This window comes from Sphaeramia orbicularis, chromosome 21 (genome assembly GCF_902148855.1).
Source record: "Sphaeramia orbicularis chromosome 21, fSphaOr1.1, whole genome shotgun sequence".
In the NCBI taxonomy this organism is placed as follows: domain Eukaryota; kingdom Metazoa; phylum Chordata; class Actinopteri; order Kurtiformes; family Apogonidae; genus Sphaeramia; species Sphaeramia orbicularis.
This window is the reverse complement of record NC_043977.1, coordinates 8967786-8991027: the sequence shown is the minus strand read 5'-3', so window position 1 is coordinate 8991027 and position 23242 is coordinate 8967786. Positions and strand designations below refer to the sequence as shown.

General features: G+C 38.7%; 1 long non-coding RNA gene across 1 annotated transcript in view; it reads right to left on the bottom strand.

Moving 5' to 3' along the window:
- The window catches only part of LOC115413099 (uncharacterized), a 29086-nt gene extending 15437 nt beyond the window's left edge, over positions 1–13649 (bottom strand). The window contains exons 1-2 of the long non-coding RNA XR_003934429.1: positions 13533–13649; positions 9372–9382 (exon numbers count right to left, since the gene is read on the bottom strand). This is a non-coding gene — a long non-coding RNA (uncharacterized LOC115413099). The remainder of the gene's footprint in view (positions 1–9371; positions 9383–13532) is intronic.
- Between the last annotated feature and the right edge of the window lie 9593 nt (positions 13650–23242).

The window sequence follows — 23242 nt, the reverse complement described above, 5'->3', positions numbered from 1 at the left end:
CCATCGAAATCATTGACTCTGCCCTCTTCTGGTTCACCTCTTACCTGTCCGACAGATTTCATTACATCTCCATCGACAACCACAAATCATGCACCACCCCTGTATCACACGGTGTCCCTCAAGGCTCTGCACTCGGTTCCATTCTCTTCATCCTTTACATGCTTCCACTCGGTCACATCATCCGTCACCATGGTCTCCACTTTCACTGTTATGCTGATGACACCCAGCTATACATCTCCACTAAAGCCATCACCTCCACCATTCTCTCCACCATCACCAACTGCCTTATCGACCTAAAAACCTGGATGACCAACAACTTTCTCAAACTCAGCAGCAATAAAACTGAAATCATCATTTTTGGACCAAAATCCCTTCTCCCCTCCTCCCAGAGCTTCTCGCTCTCCATTGATGGCCACTCAGTCATCCCCTCCCCCCTGGCCAGAAACCTCGGCATCATCATGAACCCCACCCTCTCCTTCAAATCACACATCAATCATGTTACCAAAACATCCTCCTTCCATTGTCGCAACATTGCACGTCTCCACCCCACCCTCTCCCCCTCAGCTGCCGAAACACTCATCCATGCTTTCATCACTTCCAGACTAGATTATTGCAACAGTATTCTTTATGGCCTTCCTTCCACTCCCCTCCAAAAATTACAGTATGTTCAGAACTCAGCCGCCCACTTACTCACCCACTCCCACTCCAGAGATCACATCATGCCCGTCCTCCGTCAGCTTCACTGGCTCCCCGTTCAACAGCGCATTAACTTCAGGATCCTCCTCATCACCTTCAAAGCCCTACACAACCTTGCCCCCTCTTACCTGACTGATCTACTACACCGCCACTCTCCTACTCGCCGCCTCCGCTCCGCTGATGCTAACCTTCTCACCCTCATCACCAAGACCAAGTTCCGTACCCTGGGTGACAGAGCTTTTGCCATCGCCGCCCCAACCCTCTGGAACTCCCTACCCGTTCACATCCAGAACTGCAACACACTCACCTCATTCAAATGCCAACTCAAATCTCACCTCTTCAGATCATCATTCGAAAACTGACGGCCTGTTCCACCTCATCCACCCTCATCTACCTTCTCTCGTGTGTTTTCTTTTTCCGTATTTGTCTCTGTATTTGTTCTTTGATTGCCATTTAGTATAGAGGGTATGCACGTGACGTCACCGCTAGCGGAATTCACCGCAGTCACACCGACTGAGTGGCAGAAAGAGGGAGATGAGTGACAGTGTTGGATCTGATACAATCTAAACTTAACAACAATATTCGATAAAAAATGGGGAAGAGCTGTCGTACGATTGATTGTATGAACAGGTTTGAAAAGCAGTTGGAGCTATCGTTTTACAGGCACTGAAAGACAAAGAAAAGAGAAGTAGATGGACCCACAAATCCAGGCAACCAAACCTAGATCTGTGGATCCTGTTTTGTGACAGGTAACATTAATTTATGCTGTATTTTTGGGTAAAATCATACCTTAAATGACGTATTGTTTTGGTTAACGTTACTTCTTCGTAAAGCTCTTAGTTTCATGATCAGATCTTTCATGGTTTTGGTCTTCATTTTGTGATTATGAACCTTGTGCTCTACATGATTTGAAAACTAACTTAAACTGAGGCAAACCTAGTTTTACAAATACGGGGGTACTGGAGAATAAAGCTACAACGGAGTATTAGGACCACTTGAGAAAATAAAAACGCTTGTCACTACAAGTATAGTCATAAAATATCGATATAAAACCCGTAATTTTATGATAAAGTCGAATACATGAAGAGTCACAATGTTATGCTGAAAAATTTTAAGGCTTTCGGCTAATGTGGCTAATGCTAAGGAAGTACCCCACCGGAAGTGGAGGTCTTGCGCTAAAAAATAAAGTTATTTTAAAATATAGATATTTACATTAATATAGTTTGCAAAGCAGTTAAGTGATGAAATACGGTTCCAGTGTCTGCTCAAGGTTAGGCATGGGCGTTAAATGGTTAAGGTTAGGGTTAGGGTATGGTTGGGGTTAGTTTTCAGTGGTAAATGGCCCTTGTGTGCACTGTGTGAAGGTTCGTTGCTTTTTTTCTTGTAGTAGATAATTTTTTTCATCTAGTGGATAATTTTTTTAGGCTGTTCTCTTTTTTTTCTTGTAGTAGATAATTTTTTTCATGTAGTGGATAATTTTTTTTAGGCTGTTCTCTTTTTTTTTTCTTATAGTGGATAATTTTTTTAGGCTGTTCTCTTTTTTTTTCTTGTAGTAGATAATTTTTTTCATCTCATGGATAATTTTTTTAGGCTGTTCTCTTTTTTTCTTGTAGTAGATAATTTTTTTCATCTAGTGGATAATTTTTTTAGGCTGTTCTCTTTTTTTTCTTATAGTGGATAATTTTTTTGGGCTGTTCTCTTTTTTTTCTTGTAGTAGATAATTTTTTTCATCGAGTGGATAATTTTTTTAGGCTGTTCTCTTTTTTTTTCTTATACTGGATAATTTTTTTGGGCTGTTCTCTTTTTTTTCTTGTAGTAGATAATTTTTTTCATCTAGTGGATAATTTTTTGGCCTGTTGCACCTCTGGGCCACCGTAGTAAAGCCATAATATTACAAGAATAATGTAATTTGAAAAGAGGTGGAAAAAATCTCATAATTTCCCAGAATCCAGTGGTCCCCTGCTGGTCCACAGCAGTAGTATCTGTGTTATATAAAGTACTTGATATGAACTAGACGTAAATCTCCTCAGCACCAGTAGATCATCCATATATTCACTGGAGTCAGTACACGGTCTACTGTAAATGTACTTTGGATCAGCTGGTTCTGGACCCTAGTTTTGGACCCTGGTTATCAGTGATGATGAAACCATGTATATTTGTTTCAGGTAACAATAGCGATGATCCCCTACACCCTGGATGTCAGGATACGCGATTTCAGGCCACATGTCAATGTTCGTGGGCCACTTATTCTTTGGTAGCTCTTACGGATCCATGTCGAGTCCAGTTATCCTTAATTTAATTTCATATTTCACATTTTCCCTGTCTGGCTGTGTTTACTGCTGTACTCTGTCATGTTGAGCAGGTTGGTTTTTGCCACTCAGTCTGATTTAGAGGGGTGTGACCCGGGGGGGAGTGACATATGTGCATACCCTCTATAGGAGATATTATCTGTATAATACATGGTAGAGGGATGTGGCATTGTTTTAAATCAGTTTTGGACATGTCAGAGTTTATCATTAACAATGATTTCATTTCATTAGTTTTTGTTCAGTGCAGAACCCTCGTGGAAAAAATGCCTCATTGACTTGTATTGAAACCACATATTTTAATCTCATAGAAAATAATAATGCAATGAAATAAATGTTGCTAGGATTTGAGATGTCCAAGACTGAAATGAAAGGACACAGAAAATATGAATGTAATATTTCTTTTAGTATAATAAATATAAAGTCCTTCTATTATGATGATGATTATTAATAACAGTTTCTAGTTACAAACACACAGAATAGCTCTGTATGTGGCTGACCTGTGTGGGGATTTCTACAAATATATCTGCACAGAAACATAGAATATGAAACATTTTTTCATTTTCATCATCCACTGGTGTGAAATTATTATGAGAAAAATTAAATAATATCGGCCAAAATGTACTTCTGGGGTCAAATGAGTGCCCATTTTTGTCAAAAAAAAAAGAAAAGTTGTAAGAAATGTATAGACCTGTGTTGAAATAATGCTAATACATTTGTGCACAGACTACTGATATTATTTGACAGTGGAAGCTATATTTTCAGGAATATTGGATTTTGAATAGCACGTGTATGTGAAAACTTTTGCTGGTGGACGGACATGACATTACCCATGATGATCTGGTCAGTACCAGTACCTTATTAGTAATAAACTTGTATACTTACTATTGCTAATTATCCTCTTATTCATAAATGTTAGTATTGTGGATCTAAAACAATAACAGCTTAAGAAAAACACAAAATGTGGCAGTGGACGGATGTGACACGGTTGTTTCGGATCCCAGCATACTGATGCTCGGCAGCCATGTCACAGTTTCCACAAATGATCCCTGTGTAAAAACTAGCATCATAATTATTTATTGTACAGTTTATCATCATACTAAAGAGTAAATAGCAATATAGAATTGTTATTTCTTTATAAAAATGCTTATTATTAGAAAACTGTTGATTTAAAAAGTGACGTGTGACATTCTTAATGTATGTATTGGCGTAACATAAGCAGGATGGATCAGCACCATACTCCATATTGCAACCTGTAAAAATAAAACATGTAATATGTGGTATATAATCTTGTAAGAAAAATTGGGGAATCTAAACGAATAGAATATTAGTTTTTCAGGTAAATTCATTTAAAATATAACTTGGCCATTTGTGACATGAAAATATAGCATTAATTGTGATGAAATTGGACATTTTTGACCTGAAAACAGTTCATATGACCATCAACATGTTGCAACAGAACTGAAGTCCTGTAAATTTGCATAACTTGCATTTACCAACACAAAGTTCCTTTGGGGATTCACTTATATTGATTTCTTATGCACAAAGACATAAACAAGACCTCTAAGCAAATTTTAGCCGATATATTCATTTAGACAGTTTGCATACAGATATTTAAATGTTTTCTTTCCATTTGGACTAAGGACAGCTCTGTGTGCATCTTCTCTACAGCATGTTGGTCTCAGAGGAGTTTGGCTGCAGAATCTGCAGTGACAATGAGTTTAACAGCTTTTCTAAACCAGGGGTAGAATAAGGCATAGATCACAGGGTTTAAACAGGAGTGTAAGTACACACAGTAGATAGTAAAAGATATAGATGAATGTTGAAACATCAGATTAACTGAACCATCTCCTGAAATTGTGATTGGGAGATTGAGATGATGACCAGCAGGTTTAGAATCACTGTGAGCACAGAGATGATGCTGATTATACCATGGACCACAGCAGTTTCAGTTGCAGAAGTCAGGGGCTTCCTACAGGAGGTGTTGAGGAGCTGTGGGAAACAGAGTTCTGGTTCATCTTGAACCTCCATCGACACAGACCAGATCCAGGAGATGAGCTCAGTTATATCAGTGGTTCCTCTGGGTTCCTCCTCCTGGACCTCAGACTTTCATCATATTCAGTGCTGTCATGGCAACCCTCCCTCTGTTTCTGCATCACATTTGTGATTCGCAATTGAACTCTTCTGTTGCATTATCTGATGCAACTTAACACATTCATGTTTCCACATAAGTTTTGCAGAAAGTCTTCAGAAATCCTGGAGAAAAAAACAGTACAGGCCTATTTCTGTCAAGTTTTGTGGACCAGATAAAAATTAGATTGTATTGTCATCAGAAGGTGGTGGTGAGATTATGGTAAAGGCCAGTGTTAGAGAAGAAGAACCAGAAGCAATGCGGCGCTATCTGTAGTGCACAGATAGTTGGCAATGCAGGCTTATGCAGGAAACTAAACAATCTTTACTTGAACTTTAACTGTTCAAATTCCGTCTTGCCTACATTCTTTCAGTCAATCCATCATCCGCTGTTTATCTGGGTCTGAGTCACAGTGGAAGCATCCTAAAGGCCCGGTTATGCTCATTTTATGTACGTAAATAGGTACATTCACCTCAGACGTCGTAATGGTACACTCGTTTGTACCGAACTGTTTCGGTTCGGGGCCGTAGATAGAATACAGACGTGTAATGAACGAGTACATGTAGCCTATGTGAAGAACACAAATACTCAGGAGGCAGGATGGCCGCAAGCAAAACACATGTGCAGGGTTTCCTCTATGTACATTCAGTAGCGGTGAGTTCACAGCGCCGCTGAAAAAAAACAAAACATGACAACAGACAATATGACACAGATGAGACACAGAAGGCAAGTCGGACATTTGAAGCATGTTGTTTAACTTTTAGTTTTAGGTATGTTGCGGCTTTGTGGCAAAAAGAGTCCACAGGTTCCTTTATAGCAAAAAACTTTTTATTTTTTTAACTCAAGTTGGCAAAATCAAGTGAACCTGCTCCTCTTCTCCTTCACTGTGGCTCTGCAGTGGTGTTACTGTGAAGTCATGTTTACAGCACCTTAGGGAATACTGTGAGGTGCTCAAAAACACTCAGTAAATCACAGTGTTTGCCAAAAACAACCATTGAACATTAAAAAATACGTGACATGACAACAATATTTTGTAAATAGCTACGTCCACTTCAGAAGTTGTCAAGCATCACTGCCTTTATACTTCCATGTGTTCATTGCGTTGGAGTGACTGTGTTAGTAGTTAATCCACCAGAGGGCACTGCTCTGAATTAACATATTGGCCAAACACCAAGAAGAAGAGTAGGATTTATAGACAATGATTACAAACATGGTGATGACAGAGGAGGTATTACTAATGTTGATATTGAGGAGGGTTAATACCACCTTAACACCTCCTCCAGGGTGGAGGGTTCCACACAGGGGTTCCCAGGCTGACAGACATAAACCCTCCACATTGGGGTTGGGACTCTTAGTTGTAAGGCTGATACGATATGCATCTCGATACAGCATCTACGTTCTGATATATTAAAGATACGTGTATGGCATCTCACGATGCAGTGCAATACGTTTCACATCCAAATCACGATACAGAGCAATTAAGCAAATTCTGATTTAACACATTCATTCTGGTAAACAAAGAAAAATATGCAGTACAATTCAATGAGCTTATGTATCAAATAAGACCATGACTTTTTACAAAGTAGCTTTAGTTCAATTTCAGAACACGTGCCTCACATTCAGTCAGGTGATAAAGTTAGGACTTTGTTTCTGAAGTCATTTCTCTGTATGTTTCTAACACTCAACTTCTTGCTCCCTCGCTGAATCAATTTGTAATGTAATGTATTTGTAATGTAGGTACAACAGAAAAAGGTTCTGTCACTTTAAGAGACACCTGCGCAAGGTACTCTGGGATGTGCTGTTGGATATGTATGCCACTGTTTAAGGAAGTATCTGGTTTGTACGGCAGTATTCAGGACAGTTGATATAGTAAAAAGTACACGTTCAGAAACCACATGTCGTCACCTCCCTTCTATGTCTGTCAGATTCACATACAGACTTTACAGTATTCATCCGCGGCGCTGGTGCCACAGTCCATCCAGCTCAGACTGTTAGTGTGCACTGTACACATGTGCGAATCCACAGCACACGTTAATGTGGGTCTGAAGGAAAGATAAACAGTAACACTTTTAAATGCAAGTAAAAACATATTCTATTGAACAGATCAAATTTTATTGATACAAACATTAAATAACCAATGCATCACGATATCATTCCAAACTTTTCATTCACTCGCAGCTTCTCTACTGATGCACTCAGATCGTGCATGCGCATGTCTGCGTATCGGATAATCTTCCCATCCCTACTCCCCATGTCCTGGGTCTCTCATGGTGTCTCCTCCTGTATGGGCATGAAACTCCTCCCCAGGAAGGTGTCCAGGAGGTGTCCTGACCAGATGAACCACCTCAGCAGAATCCTTTGGATGTGGATCTGCTCTGAGGTCCTCCCATAGTGCTTTCAGATGGACCTGGTTCTGGTTCAGGCTCTGTTCTGGAGTCTGAGAACCTTGGTGCTTTCTGGCAAACTAGCCATCAGTGGAACCAAAAAGGAATGACATTACATTGCGTTCTTCCTCTTGTCTTTACAATCTAGAATATGACACACCCACTGGTGATGTCAGGGTGCACGAGGAAGAACCGACTTTTTGTGATTCCAACTGAGAACCAACTTTTCATGTTCCGCACCAATATTTTCTGGTGTGAACTCGCTGATCGATTCAACATTAGGATTTGGGAACTGGAACTGGCACAGAGCTCAGGCGGTGTGAAAACCTGATCACATGACCGAACCCCTCCCCGTGTCTAAGAGGGAGCCAGTTGGATCCATGATCTGGTTCCTTTGGTCAGTATCCACAGCTCATGATCAAGTTATGACCATCCACAGAGGGCGTGTCCATGAGACTTCAGGACATTCTCAAACATTTCCTTCAACCACCCAATGATATTCCACATGGAGGTCGATACAACTTCATCCGTTATGTTTTGTAACAGTTTGTGAAACACTGCACCACCCTTCCAGACCATCTGACAGTTTAGTAGAACCTCTTTAAGACCCTCTGACAGTCTTGTAGACCATGGTCCATTCAGACTCAATGTCCTGCTTGTCGTTCTGGGAGCTGAAGGTTGTGGTGGCAGAAAAGATTTCTCATACCTACCTCTACCTCTACCAGAAAATATCAGGTCTGCTGAGAGTCTGAGTTCTTTTAAGTCCAGGTTAAAGACTCACCTGTTCACTGCTGCCTTTGGCTAAAAGGCTTTTGACTTTTTAAATTTTATATTCTCTTTGAAACTCTGCACTGCAACTTTTACTTGAATATGTGTGTGTTTTTATTTTTATTTTATTCTATTTTATTTTATTTTATTTATTTATTTATTTTGATTTTATGTGTTGTTTTCTTACTTGCTGTTTTTAATCACCTTTTATATGTTTCTTTTATAATGTTTTAAATGTGTTTCTTTTTGTTTCTTTTATTTCAATGTCCTGTGTGAAGCACCTTGAATTGCCTTGTTGCTGAAATGTGCTATACAAATAAACTTGCCTTGCCTTGCCTCATAGACAATTGCTGTAATTTCAAACACATTAGAGTTTATTACAGAGGCAAATTAAACAAATTGAGAATAATTGGCAGTAATGTTTAACAGAGCAACGGTACTGTTCGGTCAACCAGGGACAGGGTCCTCAGACTAAAGCACTTGAGTAGAGGAGCCCATTGACTCAAATGTGGCCAGAGGGTGACTTTACACCTATGAAAGGCAAAGGTCAGCATGTACACGTCTGTGTTCAGCGTAGATGAGCCAGTGTCCTGTTGGCTGTTATTTACTGAACCAGATCAGTCTGTTCCACATACTTTGGTCATTACATGAGTTAATCATGTTGTGTAAGACAAGGTTTCTCACATGTGACATAATTCCTAATATTCCTATTATAAAGAGTATTCATTATTTAAACTGATTAGTTATGGTCACAATGTTATAAATATTTCAGATGAAATTAAAAAATATATATTTTCTTGACATTTGTCATCTTTGTTCTGTGGGCCTGTTAGCAATGAAACACCTGAATTTAATGTGTCCCAGTACATTTGTCCATATAGTGTAGATACAGACACTGACATTTGAGTCACTGAGTACGGTTACATGATGTTTTTTAAATCCGATTTATTTTTCCAGAAGAAATCAATTCGGAACTAAAGTATTTTCTCTTCTGTTTACATGGAAATGTTAAACCCGAATAATGGTTTACATGAGGTATTAATGAGGTAGATAAGTGAGCAAAAGGGTTTGCGCTGCAGTGCTCACGTTGCCTTGTTCTCGCAGCCCCTCTGTTAGCTTAGCTTAGGATAGTCACTGCATTTCCATGGTGACACGTAACCAGTTTTTTAAAGGTGATTTGTTGTCTTTTGTAAGTGATTTTCTGAAATCCGATTCTCCCTAATTATTTCTTTAGATCGGCGACTTACTGCACTCATACAATCTTGGGACTGTTGTGTTGACGGAAGTTGGAAAATCTTTTTGTTGGAAGGGATGCATGCGCTAAATTAGCTTTGCTTTACCGTTTTAGCTTTGCATTAGTTTTTATTTCCCAAGATTTTATTACTGCAGTAAGTCACATGGCCATGATTTGAGCCTCAATTTGTGATCATATTGACCCCACTGGACTAAAGTAATGATTAGGGAGAATTGAATTTCACAAAATCACTCATAAATACTCCGAATCACCCATAAAATCCTGGCTACGTCTGACCATAGGAATGAAGCGATTATGCTAAACTAGGCTAAGCTAAGCTAATGGAAGGGGTGCGAGAACAAGGCAATCGGTGCACTGCAGTGCAAACTGATTTGCCCACTTATCAAACTCATTAGTGCATGACAAATGAATTAATAAAAAAAACAAGTGATGAACTATTCCTTCAGGGTTTTCCAGGCTGGTAGATCCCATCAGAATAGCCCACTGGAACGGTTTGGGTTGACTAGACTGCATTGCATATTCTTCCAGCAGCGCAGAATGTGTGCATCATCACGACAGGACAAGACAATGAGCATGCGCAGAATGGCAGGAATAAAGTCCAAACGCACTAAAGGGTTTACATGTCTGAGGAATTATTTAGTTCGGAATTAAAAGGGAATTAAGCCAGTGACTTTATTCGGGTTTAAATTTAATCCGAACTATTCTTTTTCAACTGGAATAAAGTGTTTACATGGGCATCTTAAATAGGATCTAACGTTTAATCAGATTAAACCAGGAATAAAAGGTGTCATTTAAATGCATGGAGTGTTAATTTTAACCCATATTTAGATACAATTATTAAATGTGATAGTCACGGCCACCTTAATGCATGGGCTTACCTGGGCTGAACCCCAGGAGCCCACCAAGTTCAGGGGCCTATCATTTTTGGGACACGAAGAAAGACCAAGTGTCCAATGCTAAGGAGTAAGACCGGCATGGCTCCTCCAACTCCAGCCATGCTGTATACTACTGCGCATCAGTATATGACAGTGCGCGCTGAGCCTAGTGACAGCACGGGGTTTGAGCTGTTCATCAAGGATGTGCGCGTGTCTTTGGCTGACAGGGTGAGCATGGACATCAAGGTATTGTGGGACACGGGCTCAATATTCATTCATTGTTTGGTCAGTGTTACCTTTTTCGTCTGACTCTGAGACTGGTGATTTTGTGGTTATGCAGGAAATGGAACCTGGCTCTGTTCCTGTGCTGCACCATAACGTGGTCTTAGACTGTGATTTGGTTAAAGGTGTATTTCCAGTTGGTGTTCACCCTGCTTTACCTTTTTGTGGGAGTTTCAATGATTTTGAGCAAGGACACCTGTGGCAGTGCAATTTGATCTACTGGCCCGCCACTGCCTGTTGTTGTAGCCAAACCTCTAACTACAGAAGTGTCCTGCCAAAGTTCTGTTGATCTCAGTCCAGTCTGCGCAGTGACATGCACACAGAGTAAAATTATGTCTGATCCTGTTGCAATAACTAATGTTGACAAGGCACTGATTGATCCTGTTTCACTGTGTGGTCTGTTGCCGTCTGTGTAGAGACCAGTAGATTAAAGTGCAGAACTCTGACGCGTCTCTGTCTGCGTTGTGGGACCAGGTTGTGCCACATGACCAAATTGGAGATAGTGCTCAGGGTTATTTTGTTCATGATGAGTTGTTAACTCGTAAGTGGATTCCTTGTGAAAGTGATTTGGTGGGCAAAGCTGTATTGCAGGTAGGGGTGGGCGATATTGGCAAAATATCATATCACGATTTTTTAAAAAATAAAATCACGATCTTGACTTCATCACAATTCTTTACACTGATCTCTGAGACTAATTTGCCAGTTTCTGAACAGTGCAACCAAACAATTTCCCTATGTAAAACATTGCGCGACAAAAAAAAATTGTTTAGTCCAAAGAACCTTCCAGAACATTTGTAATTTAGTTTGTGCAATTTTGCCAATATGTGCCAAGAACATAAACATACTAAAATAATTAAGTGCACTCTTGAATATACAAACTAAACTGCACCTGTTTTTTTAGGTAGCTTTCAATAAACATGAAAAAAAAAAAAAAAAAATACAGAACAAACTAGAAAAGCATTCGGAGAGCAGAGACCCCTGCCGAGGCAGATCAGTCCCCCCCCACCCCCAATCACCACCAAAATTTAATCATTCGTTCCTTGTGCCAGTATCAACATTTCCTGAAAATTCCATCAAAATTCATCCCTAACTTTTTATGAGTTATCTAGTTAAAAGACAGACAAACCCAGATGAAAACAGAACCTCCTCCGTCCTTGGCAGAGGTAAATGTTAATGAAGAAATGCCTGTTTCCAATAATCCTCCAGGCTTACAGAACAGGTGGCATAACGTTTGGGGGTGAAACAATTCCTTGAGTAATTGGAGTACCTCGATTACAAAAAATGATCAAGGAATTTTCTCTGCCTTGAGGAATTGCTTATTTAATTATAAAGCGCAAAGCACGGCATTTCACACAGACTACTTAATGTGGCACAATGTGCTTATGTCACTCACGCAAAGGAAGAGGACGGAGGACACGGAAGTGTTCTGTTGAAGCAGCAGGAAGATGGAAGAGGTGAGTGAATACAACAATGATGGTGAAAGACAAAAAAAACCACAATAAAAAAGACAAAAAATGTCTAAAGTGTGGAAGCATTTCAGACTGAACAGCAAGGTAAACACCATGACATGTATCCGTTGTAACACGGCACTTCCATACCACAACAGCACATCTCTGATGTTGCATCTTCTCCGAAGACACCCACAATGGAGCAGAGGACCCGAGATAAAATAAAATTAACGTAGCGCAAATCAATGAGATTAATGTTAATGTACCTTATTAACATAACGTTAGCCCTGCGTAGGGCTAGGTTTCTGTTCATTATGGCTACTGTCCAATGTGTGGATAGTTAAGTACTATTGTGACAAGCATAGATTTAGGCAGCGAGCCATGCATCTATGATATGCACGGTTAATTTTCCAAAAGCACGGGCAAAATTGTGCACGGCTTGCTCAAAGTTTTCGCTTACCTTGTCACGGCCGAATTTTTGCAAAATCCAACTGCTTTTTGCTAAAATGAAGCAAATCATCAATTAACTGGATGTGTGTTTGTGTGTGGGGGGGGATTATAAGTTATGAGACAGACAGATAAGGTGGGGTGGCCATTGACTTGATTCTCCTGAAGTTAGCAGAAATGTGTAAAATTGTTCATGCATGGACTCGTTCCAAGTTCCTGTTCAAAAGTTCTTGCCTGTTATATGCCACAACGCACTCCTGTTAAGTCTAAATTGAAAATTCTGAAACTTTCAGCTGCCAAAGTTAAGTTGCAAATCAAAAAGGCAATGTTTATGCCTTTTTTAAAATTATTTATTCATGTGTTATATTTTTGATACAAGAAATACTAAGTTGAAAGTAATAACATTTTATTTATTTTTATTACGTCCGCCAAGGAGGTTATGTTTTTGCTGGCGTTGGTTTGTTTGTCTGTCTGTCTGTCCGTGTGCAAGATAACTCAAAAAGTTATGGATGGATTTGGATGAAAATTTCAGGAAATGTTGATACTGGCACAAGGAACAAATGATTAAATTTTGGTGGTGATTGGGGGGGGCACACTGATCTCCCTTGGCGGAGGTCTGCGCTCTCAGAGTGCTTTTCTAGTTTGTATTTGCAATTGCCTCTCTGGAAATGTTTCTAGTCTTGAAAATACATTTTGTTGTATATGCACAATATGAATGTAAGAAGTAAAACTGTTAATTATCAAAAAAAAAAAGGAAACCAATTGGTCCTTCATTATTAAGTGAAATACCTTATTTCCTCTTGTGTATTTATAAATGCTCTTTAAGCAAAAATAAGTTTTATCCGATTGCTCGATTAATTGAAGGAATTTTCAGTAGAATACTTGAATACTAAAATATTCGATAGCTACAGCCCTACTTGTTTTATTTAAAAAACAAAACAAAACACATAAACACAAAAAATAGGAGATATTATCAGTATAATACATGGTGGAGGGATGTGACATTGTTTTATATCAGTGTTGGACATGTCAAAGATTATCAGTAACAATGATTTCATTTCATTAGGTTTTGTTCAGTGCAGTCCACAACAGTTTCAGTTCAGGAAGTCAGGGGCTTCCTACCAGGGGTGTTGAGGAGCTGTGGGAAACAGAGCTCTGGTTCATCCTGAACCTCCATTGACACAGACCAGATCCTGGAGATGAACTCAGTTGTATCAGTGGTTCCCCTCAGTTCTTCCTCCTGGACCTCAGTCTCTGATGGACTTTCATCATCTTCATCACCCTTCCTCTCTTTCTGACACATTAGTGTTAGACTCATTTTGACTTTCTAACTCTCACTCATGCTTTTCCTCATTTGTTTTCACCTGGATAATAATAATAATAATAATAATTAAAGCTGCAAGCAGCATTGGGTGGGACCTCACACCGGGCGATCCGCCTCCCGCGTGATCCGCCTCCCGCGTGATCCGCCTCCCGCGTGATCCGCCTCCCGTGAATGTCCACACCTCAGCTCCACTCACACCTCTCCGTCCTGATACCGGTTCCTGCCCTTTAGTGTCTGTCCTCCTTACATCTCTACAGAACAGCAGCGGCCCTCTGCTGAAACCACCATCACCTTTAAATGAGACTTTGATTTTGGAAACCCTACTGTGTGTATGTGCATTTGGTTTGTATGTGAGAGAAAGAATCAGTTTGAAAAATGAATTGAAATTGTATGAATAATTGAGCATAAAAGTGATGATTTATCACATTTAAAGCTATTATTTTGGAAAAACCCTGTTGTGTGAGCATGTGTGTCTGTGGGTGAGTACTTTTGAAAGAAGAAACATTGTACAAACAGTTGAGTGTTTGGTAATAAAAATGAAAAGAAGTAATGAAATAGACATTATGTATTATTTTTAATAGGGGTTTTATTTTGAAAACATTTACTCTGTGTACTTTGTAATGTGTGCAAAATGTTCAATATCCACAATATAATGCAGCAAAACCTGTTTTAAAATGTGAGGGGGAGGGGGAAAAAAAAAAAAAGGCAGTGTCCTGCCTGGGGCTTGAACCCATAACTCCTGGACTACAGACCAGTGCTCCAGCCACTAGTCTATTGTCAGACATATTGAGGACTGCACTGGTAAGTCTTTATATAGGGATTTTGTCATTGTTAAAAGTGAAACTAAACATAGTCTTCAAAAAATCGCCATTATTCCATAACCGCAGGTCGTATCTGAAAAATTCTTTCACTTTTGGATTCTGCAGACTTGTGGGAATTTAATGAGTTATAACTTTTGTGTCAGAAGTCTGAAATGAATAAGCAGTAATTGCAGAAACGTAGAGTAACTTTCAAAGGCAGATTGCCAACTTTCTCTTGGAGTTAGCTCATGAGTGTCAGTGTATGATTTGTCGGCTCAATCAGACCAACATTTTGGCATTTGTTTCATGTTTCTGTGACATTCCTACTGGCCGCTAGGGCAGATTTTGTGCGTTTTTTAGTACATAGGTGGCGCTACAGAGTGCATTTTGGCACCCAAGGGGTTAAATTTGATATTGTATGAAAGTGTTCACCAGCCATGACATACATGGCAAATTTGGTGAGTTTTGGAGCATGTTAAGGGGGTCAAATGGCAGTCTAAAGTAGAAAAAGTATGAAAATAAACAAATTGTTATAAATCAATAACCGCACAACGTATCTCAAAAATTTTTGCATGTGAGAGTTGTGCTGAGTCCCGTGAACGCGTAGATATGCCACATGTGGGGAAAAACTCCAAAGTGAAAAATGCGTTCCAAACATTGCAACTTTGCGGGCTTCTAAAAAAAAAAAAACTAAGACAGTTAAGACTAAGTTACAAGATCACTTTTTTGAGGAGGGTTCACTCTATCTTTTGGTGCTATTGAGAAGTCAATACGACAAACGGTGTAATTGGAGTTTTAAAAATTTTATTTTGAAAGGCATATTGCGAACTTCCTGTGGGAGATAGCTCATAGGTGTCAGCACGTGATTTGTTGGGCTCAATTAAACGAAGGTTTTGGCGTTGGTTTCGTGTGTCTACGACATTCCTACTGGAAGTTTGCAATTTGAGCATTTTACATTGAAAGGCAAATTCTGAACTTCCTGTTGGAGTTAGGTCATGAGTGTCAGCATGTGATTTGTCGGGCTCGATGAGACGAAAATTTTGGCATTTGTTTCATGTTTCTACGACATTCCTACTGGCCGCTAGGGCCGTTTTTGTGTATCTAGGGGGCGATAGAGAGCTCATTTTGGCACCTATGGGGTTAATTTTTACATTTTATCAAATTTTTCGCCAAATTTTTTTGGCGTACACCAGGTTTCAGTATGAAATCCACGCAAGTCTTTGTACATGAGGCCCCAGATCCAGGAGATGAGCTCAGTTATATAAGTGGTTCCTCTGGGTTCCTCCTCCTGGGCCTCAGTCTCTGATGGACTTTCATCATCTTCATCACCCTTCCTCTCTTTCTGCCACATTAGTGTTAGACTCATTTTGACTTTCCAACTCTCACTCATGCTTTTCCTCATTTGTTTTCACCTGGATAATAATAATAATAATAAAAATAATAATAACAATAATAATAATCATTATCCATTAATTTCAATCTTGACATGAACTATCTATCTATCTATCCATCTATCCATCCATCCTGCCAACCAACCAACCAACCAACCAACCAACGTACCGCATCAATCTGCCGTAGCATCCTGTTCCTCATCCAAGGTGCAAAGATTTTATGGCGTGGATAAGCCAGGGCGACACGTTGCCTTGGGGATGGTTTCATCATCACCCCCCAAAATTTAGACTGGGTACCAAGCCCCAAAGCTTAACACAAAAGCCGCTGATCTGACAGAAAGAATCATGAACTACTAGGGGAACTCAACTACCTCCTACTTGCCAAGGCCAGATAACAATGTACCAGACCAGTCTTCTACTAGAGGACTTGAACACCGCGCTGCTAACTATCCCTACCAAACAAGTCAGTCTGTCTTCCCGTCTTGACCCGTTTTGCCTTCCGACCACCGATTCTGCCTGTCCCTTGCCGGCCTGTTCGTCTGGTTCTGACCTGTTTCGTTCATCCGACTTCTGATTCTGCCTGTTCCCTGATTACCTCAGCCTCCAACGTGTTACCTTGTGTTTCAACCCTCGCCTGGACTTTGACCGTGAGTAGCCTATCCCTCATGTCCCGTTGCCTCCTGAATTGCCCTCCTGTGTATGACCTGGCTTGTTTTTTGACTATCCTCTGTTTTGCCCTAGTCGGGGTGTTGACGGGAATCCTCCGGCTCGGCCGTGCTGACCATCCATATTCCCCGCTCACAGCCCGGACGAAGAGTCCTGAATCACACGCCTTCATAGACATGTCAATTATTCTGTGCTGTGTATTTCCTACTGTGATTGTGTTTAATAAACACTCTCAATTGGTCATCTGCGTTCTGGTCTTGCATTTGGATTCAGCCTTTGTACTAGTTCCATTACAATGTCAAATTTCATTAGATACGTGCAAATGACAAAGGACCATTATATTATATTATATTGCACAGGGTGTCCCCAAAAATTGACATCATTTCATCACCTAATAATTTCTTTACAATTTGTTTGCTCTCTTTGCTCAAAAAAGTGTAATCATTTTTATTGTTCTGCTTTCAGGAATAGAAATGCTGTTTACTGCAACAGAAAAGGCGTTCTGTGTATTGAAGTACACCCAAACTCAGTCAAATGGGAATGTGCAACGTGAATTTGCTACAAAATTTCGTAAACGAGCACCATCAAGAAGGCAGATTTAAGAGAGGTGGTTAGGCAAATGAACTCTGGTTGAACTTTGAAGCCCTGGAATGCATTCTCAATTGGCACTTTACTGCTGTGCACTTAAGAAAATCATAATTTTAGTTGTTTATGGGTGACTTTTTAAGGGGAGGGTTATTTTTTATTTTTTTTTTATCAGCATTTTAGTATTTTTATCAGAATTTTGTAGTATTTACTAATTGCTGCTGGCAACTGGGACCTGAGTACAGTGTTTCATTTGTGTATTTTATATGCTGAAATGACAAATAAATTTGAAATTTGAATCTGAGATTTGGATGTGGCATAAGAAGTTTCAAGAAGAAGGCTGTTTGTGTCGGGGAAAAAAAGGACTCCACTACTAACTTGATGTGTGCAGCGTCACAAGCGGCCCACACATTGAACATTTGTAATAACTTTAGAACTTTATGAAATTACCATCCCCCAGAATTTTTCCTTTGTAGAATAAAACATTTTATGTCCAAAATAAATCCTGTTAAGTATCATTTCACCCGGTATTGTATTATGTTGTAACTGAGCACATCATATTTACAACATTTACATACTGTATATTCATTTATTTGTTATATATTTATTTTTTATTCATGCTGTACACAGATTGTGACATCGTATTTTCAACAGGTTTACTTTACAAAATGTTTGTCCTGTCTCTCTCCCCATATTTCGACACATAAAACTGCAATGGGAGGGCCTTAGTGATTCCAGAGTGCCTATTGGTGGGTAAAAGTTGACACACAATAAGTTCACCTAATTACATCTACACAGTTTGATAGACAAAGAACTGATCCAATTCCGTACATTAAGAGGTGCGTGTATTGATCTGTGATTGGTTCCAACTCCCACTGTCAATCACATTGGACTTCAAAGGCATGTGTAATGGAAAGAAGAGATTCTCCGTTCATGTAAGCGTGTGAACCACTTTTTTACGGCGTAAAATGACAAAAATATTAATAAAACATACTGAAACAGTCCCAAACATATTCCGGTGTTTTTTCCGCCCTCAGAGTGTTTTTAATAATATCATATATCTGGTTTTACATGAACAAAGGACATCAAGCAAAAACCAGGAGTCTGAACTTTCTGTGAAGCCGACAAGTGTCTACGTGACCAAGGTTTGTCTCATAATGGCGCTTTGAAAATGTCATGAGAAGTGATTGTGTGATCAGAGTCCGGTAACAGTTGAAGGTTGTCAGACCCTGTGCCAAGTTAAGGCTGTTAATGTAGGTCTGGATAGCAGCCATTTTTAACAGGCTTAATGCAGGGTCAGTTTTATTTAGTATTGACGCAACACTTGAAACTGGAGTGCTAGTGCTTGTAAGCTAACCATAGCTAATATCAGCTAATCACTCAGAAAATAAGTCAGAAAAACTGATGGTAAATCCTATGATCATGCACGTTCTGTGTCCATCCGGCATCTGTCCCGTCCATGTCCGATCAATGTTTCAGCACAGTAGGGTGTTTGTACGGTTTTCCTCAGCCTTCACAGGCCTGATCACCGCCAAACTCACCAAATGAATAGAAACATTACCTGACTATCTACTACGCACAATTTTATGTCCGTATTCAAATGTTGTGAGGTATGCTGGGCGATTTTAGCCTCTCATGCTATCGTACAATGGCACCACGGGTACAATGCCGTTAGTTGTAATAATTTGTCCATTTGCGTGAAAAGCACAAGATTCTCTGACAAAAAATATTCATTGTTTTAGCTGAAAAAAAATGTTCACAAAAACGTTGCCAACTCCTCTCCACACATTTTTATTCTTATTTTTAACCCAGTGAAAATATATAATGAAGATATGTTTCAGTGTTTTTGTTTTTTTTTCCATTTTGGGGATATAGCTAATGGTTTTACCCTGAATGCAGCCACCAGATTTCCTTCATGTGAATGTGATAACTAGGACAGATTTGGTTGGATTTCTTTTCCCTTGATGACCATCATAGTGAACCCCTAGTGGAAGAACCCTGTGGATTTTAGCTTCTCTATGAGTATTATAAGTCATCCAAACAGGGATGCTTTAGTTGAAAATCAGTTTTTTGGACATAAATCAAGCAGTAATAAGCTGACTGAGATAAAATTTAGTTCATATTGATGGTCTTACAAATGTCCATTTTCCTGCTACCATCCAGAGTTCATATGGTGTGATTTTCATTCATCAGGTGGCGTTTTGTGGGGAAAAATTGGTCTCTGACCATTATTCTGCCACTATCAGGTTGATGTAGCTCAAACTGCGTTCATATCAGCTGTCTAACAATTGAGTCTATTTTTCTTAATACGTTGAGTTTACATGATGTCATCTGTTGACACCAGGTGGTGTTTTTTTTCCAAATGGTTGGGGGAGCTTCTGTTGTAAAATCAGTTTTTTTGGACATTATTAAGGAAGTAGGAGGCCAATCAAGCTCAAACTTGGTTCATATTGATTGTCCAACAAATATCTAATATATTTTCTGACATTATTTAGCAAATCATTTTCTGACATTATTCAGGCTGGATGTCCTTTGTGTAAACATGATAACTATTCCACTTTAGCATCGAATAATGAATATTATCACTTGTCCAAATGGGGGTGCCTCTGTTGAAAAATCTTTTTTTTTTTTTTTTTTTTACAATATTAATACATATAGTAGGCCAATCAAGCTCAAATTTGATTCATATTGATAATCCAAATGAAGTTGGTATCTTTTGTACATTGTGTCATTTATTTGCTTTATTATATAGCAAAGGATTGGGGGGATTTTGGGGATATACTCTTGCTGTTGGCCCCCGGCAGCGTAAGCCGCGTTAGTACATTTTTTTTGCTTTTAACTCCCTTTCATTAAACCTACCAGAGTTTTAACTCTGTTTTCCCTCTTATCAATACTTGATTTTTATTGTAGTAATGGAAAAGTATTTATGGCTTTTCTATTTGCTGTTGATTTCAGGGATATCCTTCAGAGGCCTTGGAAATGCTGATGTGTGTCTTCACAGCAAAGGTTAGTCAATATTTCAATGTTCAAACTATAAGTCTTAAAACTCTCTCTCAGACTATGTCATATAATATTGTATGGTAAAGAAAAATTCGAATAAATTATTCTCATTACACATTTTTCATAAAAGGATTATGATCTCACTCCAAAATTACGTGAATGAAACAATTGACATCACCTTGTGTGAAACTATGCCACCAAGTTTCTGTGTCATGTGTAATGCCTATGAATTATATACACTATGGATGGGAAGATTATCCGATACGTACCGATACACTGACACACGCATGCGTGATCCGAGTGCACCAGTAGAGAAGCTGCGAGTGAATGAAAATTTTGGAATGATATTGAGATGCATCAGTTATTGAATGTTTGTATTGATAAAATTTGATCCATTAAATAGAATATATTTTTACTTCCATTTAAAAGTGTTACTATTTATTTGGGTAAAGTCTTTCTTTTCTGAAGACTCACGCTAACGTGCGCTGCAGATTCCCAGATGTGTACATTGCACACTACAGTATGAGCTCTGCAGATGCACTGGGTATGTGCGTCACGAGTGATTACTGTATTGATTTGGCGAGGGAGCAAGAAGTTGAGCGTGAGAAACATGCAGAAAAATGACTTTTGAAACATGTCAGAACAACGAATTTGTGTGTGTGTGTGTGTGTGTGTGTGTGTTTGTGCAAGTGTATGTGCACATCTGAATAAGTGTGTTTGAGTGTGTGGATATACAGTCATGTGGAAAAAGTCAGGATGCCCCCCTTTTACATATCAGTTTTCTTCACCATATCTAAATATCTGGGATTTTTTTTTCTTTGTTATAACTAAAATATGGAGAAAATGTACCTAAAAAGATGAAACTAAGGAAATGCTTTGTAAAATGTGTTGGTAAATTCTAATTAATAATTTATTCATGAGGAAAAAGTTTGGACACCCTTACCTTCATTATTTAAAAGATAGAATCCTGAAAAAGCCTCTCTAACAATCTTCAACTAGTTTGTACCTGACCAGTTCACCACTTCAGCTCTGCTCATAACTACCAAATATTCAATAATTGACTGGACTTTAACCAATTGCCTTTTTTAATACATGATACCACTCATTTTAATAAAAAAAAAAAAAAAAAAAAAAAAAGATATTATCTATATAATATATGGTGGAGTGATGTGACATTGTTTTAAATCAGTGTTGGACATGTCATAGATTATTAGTAATGATTTCATTTCATTAGAAGTTTTTGTTCAGTGCAGAACACTCATGGAAAAAATGGCTAAATTAACTTGCACTGAAACCACATTTTTTAATCTCATAGAAAATAATAATAATGCGATGAAATAAATGTTGCAAGTATTTGAGATGTTCAAGACTGAAATGACAGGACACAGAAAAAGGTTAAAATAATTATTTTATCATAAATGTGAAGTCCTTATATTATGATGATGATGATGATTAGGGGTGTGCCAATATCATTATTATTATTATTATTATTATTATTATTATTATTATTAGATTACTAGATTTATTCACATGATGATTCAATAACAATTCATAAATATTCAAAAACGTTTATTTTTGCTAATTACTTAATGACAGGAACACAACCGCAGCATGCAGCAGGAAAATAAAAGTGGCGCATGCCGCCTGGACGCCTTAAGGAACAGACCAGGGGAGCACAGTAACACCAGCTCTAACTGTTTGGCTGCAGTTACAGAGTGTCAGATTCACCCAACGGGTTAAAAAGCTAGTGTTTGGAAGCAAGGCCGTCGTGCTCTGATGTGGATGCTGGAGTGCAGATACAAACTTCTGAACTGAAAGTATTTTTCCCAGAAAGCAGTTCCTGAACTGTACAATGAGAGCAAAACCAAAGTAGTGGAATCACTGAGGGAAGCTTGTAGGATACAACCGACATGTGATGCATGCTTTGATTGTGGATATCAAAATATTTAGTTTGTTGTGGAATTTATGCTGCTCATTGAGTTTGAAACTTAACAGAGTTTGAGTGGGTTCCTGGGGAGCTTTTGAGGGGCCAGAGAAACTAAATAAGCAATTATTTATTTATTTATTTTTAATTAGACTAGCACAGAAATCTGTATAAACCACTTTTGATTGAAATAAGTCTTATTTATTTCTAAAGACATTTTATTTGTTTTCCCCCAAAAAATGGGGACCTGTTAACCACCAAATGTGGTTAACAGGTGAATATTTTTGAAAAGTATTGGTTTTGATACAGCAGATGTTTTGCAGGTAACTGGAAATCTATATTTGTGAATAAGAGCAGCTTTTGCTGTATAAACCACTGCTACCTTTTCCTGTTGGTTCCCTGGTGGAAAATAGGTTGAATCATTCGGCGGTTTGACACAAATAAGAGATAATGGAGGCAAATTTGTTTGATTGCTTGAATTTATGGATACTGACAAATAAACCTCATTTAAAAGTATGAAGTAACCACAGAGGGAGAAAAAACTCCTGAACAGGAAAAAAGATGCATTGAAAATCGTTGTAATTGTAATAATTGTTATAATTATTATTATCATGATAATCATTGATTAATCAAAGCGTAGCACCATGAATCGTAATCGAATTGAATCTTGAGGTGCCTTAGATGGCACACCCTTAATGATGATGATGATGATTATTATTAATAACAGTTTCCAGTTACAAACACACTGAATAGCTCTGTATGTGGCTGGCCCATGTGGGAATTTCTACAAATATCTTTGCTCAGGAACATGGAATAGGAGACATTTTTCATTTTCATCATCCACTGGTGTGAAATTATTTTGTGAAAAATTAAAGAATATATTCATTTAGACAGTTTGCATACAGATATTTACATGTTTCCAGTCCATTTTGACTAAGGACAGCTCTGTGTGCATCTTCT